The 5,000-nt window shown below is 42.4% G+C and overlaps 1 protein-coding gene across 3 annotated transcripts in view; it reads left to right on the forward strand.

The window, feature by feature from the left end:
* LOC126985234 (glutathione S-transferase 1-1-like) overlaps positions 1 to 5,000 on the forward strand; it is a 91,424-nt gene that overhangs the window by 34,369 nt on the left and 52,055 nt on the right. The window lies entirely within an intron of this gene.

The raw sequence follows: 5,000 nt of genomic DNA on the forward strand, positions 1-5,000 counted from the left end.
GTAGTAGTAGTAACAGGAGGAGGAGGAGGAGGAGGAGGAAGACGAAGAGGAAGAGAATAAGAATGAAAAGTAAAAATCCAGTTAGTAGTAGTTGTAGTAGTAGTAGTAGTAGTAGTAGTAGTAGTAGAGGAGTAAGAAGAAGAAGGAAGAGGAAGAGGAACATCATTAAAACCCAAACTCCATAAAAGTTAATAATAAAGATGATAATAATAATAGTAGAGGTGATGATTATGGAGAAGAAGGAGGAGGAGGAGGAGGAGGAGGAGAGGAGGAGGAAGACGAGTACTATAAATAATGTAAAGTAGTTTGTTTGATCTCTCTCTATCTCCCGCAGTTTATCACTTTGTTTATCTCTCCCAGACGAGCAAAATTAAGCGACACTCGTAAACCAAAACAGAAAATTATAATCTGGCGCGCGTAAACCAAAACAGAAAATTATAATCTGGCGCTCGTAAACCAAAACAGAAAACATATTTATCTCTCCCAGACGAGCAAAATTAAGCGGCTCTCGTAAACCAAAACAGAAAATTATAATCTGGCGCGCGTAAACCAAAACAGAAAATTATAATCTGGCGCTCGTAAACCAAAACAGAAAACATATCTCTCCCAGACGAGCAAAATTAAGCGACACTCGTAAACCAAAACAGAAAATTATAATCAGGTGCTCGTAAACCAAAACAGAAAATTATAATCTGGCGCGCGTAAACCAAAACAGAAAACATATTTATCTCTCCCAGACGAGCAAAATTAAGCGGCACTCGTAAACCAAAACAGAAAATTATAATCTGGCGCTCGTAAACCAAAACAGAAAACATATTTATCTCTCCCAGACGAGCAAAATTAAGCGGCTCTCGTAAACCAAAACAGAAAATTATAATCTGGCGCTCGTAAACCAAAACAGAAAACATGTTCATCTCTCCCAGACGAGCAAAATTAAGCGGCTCTCGTAAACCAAAACAGAAAATTATAATCTGGCGCTCGTAAACCAAAACAGAAAACATGTTCATCTCTCCCAGACGAGCAAAATTAAGCGGCTCTCGTAAACCAAAACAGAAAATTATAATCTGGCGCTCGTAAACCAAAACAGAAAACCTGTTCATCTCTCCCAGACGAGCAAAATTAAGCGGCTCTCGTAAACCAAAACAGAAAATTATAATCTGGCGCTCGTGAACCAAAACAGAAAACATGTTCATCTCTCCCAGACGAGCAAAATTAAGCGGCACTCGTAAACCAAAACAGAAAATTATAATCTGGCGCTCGTGAACCAAAACAGAAAACATATTTATCTCTCCCAGACGAGCAGAATTAAGCGGCACTCGTAAACCAAAACAGAAAATTATAATCTGGCGCGCGTAAACCAAAACAGAAAACATGTTCATCTCTCCCAGACGAGCAATATTAAGCGGCACTCGTAAACCAAAAAAAATTATAATCTGGTGCTCGTAAACCAAAACAGAAAACATAATCGGCGCTCGTAAACCAAATAAAAAGAAAAAAGAAAAAGTTTAAAAAATATAAATGTCACCCCAAATTTAAGAGTCTCAATACATCTTTGATTTCTCTTTCTTTTTTTTTTACTATTTTTTTCTCTACTTTAATATCTTTTCCTTGCTTTTTTCTCTCCTTTATTTTGCGTTTTATTCCACTTTTTTTCTTCCTGTATTTCCTAAGTTGATATTGTTGTTGATATTGTTGTTGTTGTTGTTGTTGTTGTTGTTGTTCTCCGTCTTCTTCTTCTTCTTCTTCTTCTTCTTGCTTTCATTTATATATTTTTAAGTGTTCATTTATTTAAACAGTTTGAGGTTGAGGAAAATTGGTTGTTGTAGTAGTAGTAGTAGTAGTAGTAGTAGTAGTAATAGTAGTAGTAGTAATAGTAGTAGTAGTAATAGTAGTAGTAGTAGTAGTAGTAGTAATAGTATACAAGAACACAACCCCTATACACACACACACTCTCTCTCTCTCTCTCTCTCTCTCTCTCTCTCTCCGTCTCGTCCTTGGCCAAATTCTTCAAAAGCAGAAAATCCTCCCCAGTCATCGATTAATGAGATTTACGACCTCGTGACGTCCGACTGTAAGGGCGTCATCACTTAATCACGTAGTATGGTGAGTGGGAGGAGGAGGAGGAGAAGGAGGAGGAGGTGGGGGATGGAAAAAAAGGAGGGAGGGAGATATGATGAAAGGGAGGGGAAGGAGAGAGAGAGAGGGAAGGGAGAGGAAGGGAAGGGAAGGGAAGGGAAAGAAGGGGAAGGGAGTGGAAATGGACGGAGAGGAAAGGAAGGGAAGGTAAAGAAGGGGAAGGGAGGGGAGAGGGAGGGAAAGGAAAGGAAGGAAAGGGAGAGGAAGGGAAAGGAAAGAAGGGGAAGGGAGTGGAGATGGAGGGAGAGGAAAGGAAGGGAAGGGAAAGAAGGGGAAGGGAGGGGAGAGGGAGGGAAAGGAAAGGGAGAGGAAGGGAAGGGAAAGAAGGGGAAGGGAGTGGAGATGGAGGGAGAGGAAAGGAAGGGAAGGGAAGGGAAGGGAGAGGAAGGGAGGGGAAGGGAGAGGAAAGGACTGCAAGACCTCAATTCCCTACACACACACACACACACACACACACACACACACACACACACACACACTCACACATTCACACACAGTCACACACATACACAGACACACCCACCCACACACACAGAGAGAGAGAGAGAGAGAGAGACAAGAGAAAAGAGAGAAAGAGAGGGAAAAGAGAAGGAGGAGGAGGAGGAGGAGGAGGAGGAGGAGGAGGAAGCGTGCAAATGTACCCCAAATCGAGAAATGATGACCTTATAAATTAGAGGAAGGAGAAAAAATAACAGGAAATATTGGAGACGAGAAATAGTGAGAGTCGATTTGAGGGTCCTTCACGCGTGTACTGTTTTGCTTTTAAGGGAAGGAAGGGAGTGATGGGGCCTATTTATATGTGTGGGGGAGGGGGGAGAGGGTTGTGAGGGGGAAAGGGGGAGGGGGGGTTGTGTGTGTGTGTGTGGGTGGGGGTGGGTACGTGTGTGTGTGTGTGTGTGTGTGTTTAACTTAAGAGAGGGAAATTATAATAGAGGGGATGTTTTTTTTTGTCTTTCCTCATGTGTGTGTGTGTGTGTGTGTGTGTGTGTGTGTGTGTGTGTGTGTGTGTGTGTGTTTCTTTTCCTTTTCTTGTTTTCTTTTGTCTTTCTTTTCTCCTTTCTTTTCTTTTTTCAATTTTTCTGTTTTTGTTTTCTTCTATTTTTGTTTTCCCTTTTCTTCTTCTTTTTTTCTTTTTCTTCTTTCCTTCGTTACCTTTCTGTGGGTCCGTGTCTTTTGTTTGTTTGTTTGTTTGTTTGTTTCTCCAAGTATAAGTGTTTGTTTGTCTTCGTCATCAGCTGGGTTTTTTTTCTTCTCATTCATATATTCTCTTTCGTGTGTGTTTGTTTTCTTCTTTCTTCCTTTCTCTTTTTCTCTTTATTTAGTCATTTATTTTATTTCTACTATTTTTACTATTTTTATGATATGGGAATGACATTACAACTACTACTACTACTACTACTACTACAACCACCACCACTACATACACACACACACACACACACACACACACACTAACATCACCGAATTTCACATATCCTCTCCTCCTTCACCTCCATTCCCTCTCCTCCTCCTCCTCCGCTCCTCCTCTTCCTCCTCTTTGTTTATGTTGCCATCAGCTGATTTTTAAAGGCACATTCAGACGCACGGAGGCTGTCAGGTGAGGTGCCACGTGTTAGTGAATGCCAATCTTAGTGCCAATGGAGTGACTGTGCTCTGAGGGCGTGCGAAGTGCCACGGGTTGACTGGTTGACTCTATACCTTAACCTGGCTGGGTGGGTGGTAGACATGGGTGGTTAGGACGTGGGTGGAGGAAGGGTATGTGGGTGGAGTTGTGTGTGTGTGTGTGTGTGTGTGTGTGTGTGTGTGTGTGTGTGTGTGTGTGTGTGTGTGTGTGTGGAATGTGGTTCTATGTGTTCCTTGGGTAGATATGGGTGAAGAAATGGTTTGTGGATATGGGTGATTAGGACATGGGTGGAGGAAGGGTATGTGGGTGTAGTTGTGTGTGTGTGTGTGTGTGTGTGGAATGTGGTTCTGTGTTCCTTGGGTAGATATGGGTGGTGGACATGGGTGGAGGAAGGGTATGTGGGTGAAGTTGTGTGTGTGTGTGTGGAATGTGGTTCTATGTGTTCCTTGGGTAGATATGGGTGGTGGAAATGGGTAGTGGATATGGGTGGTTAGGAAATGGGAGGTGGAGGAGAATGATAAGAAAGTGGTAGGAGGTTGTGAGTGGGTGTTCCTTAGGCAGACTGTATGGTTGACATGGGTGTTGGATATGGGTGGTTAGGGCATGGGTGACATTGTGGATGTGGGAATGGGGAATAGTAAGTTATGGATATGGTTACAGAAATATGGATATGGGTGGATATTTAGGTAGTGGAAATGGGTACTGGATATAGGTGACTTGGATATAGGTGGAAATGGTGAAAGGGGAGGAAGAAAGGGAGGAAAGGAAGGGGAGTTTGTGAGAGAGAGAGAGAGAGAGAGAGAGAGAGAGAGAGAGAAATGGGTGATATAAATGGCAAGAAATGTGTGTGTGTGTGTGTGTGTGTGTGTGTGTGTGTGTGTGTGTGTGTGTGTGTGTCCATATATAGGCTACCTGTGAATGTGTCAGCCAGGTGACACACACACACACACACACACACACACACACACACACACACACACAAGGCGCCAGTCAAATATTTAAGATTAAGGAAATATATTTGCAAACCAATGAGAGGAAGAGGAGGAGGAGGAGGAAAATTAGTAAATATTGTCAGAGATGTAGCAAAGGAATGAAGAAGACAATGAAGAGGAGGAGCAGGAGGAGGAGGAAGAAGAGGAGGAAGAAGAAGAGGAGGAGGAAGAGGAGGAGGAGGAGGAAACTAGGATAAAAATAAAGTCTAAATCAAGCCTTATTGAGAGAGAGAGAGAGAGATAACCGC

The sequence above is a fragment of the Eriocheir sinensis genome, chromosome 59 (assembly GCF_024679095.1).
Source record: "Eriocheir sinensis breed Jianghai 21 chromosome 59, ASM2467909v1, whole genome shotgun sequence".
Lineage (NCBI taxonomy): Eukaryota > Metazoa > Arthropoda > Malacostraca > Decapoda > Varunidae > Eriocheir > Eriocheir sinensis.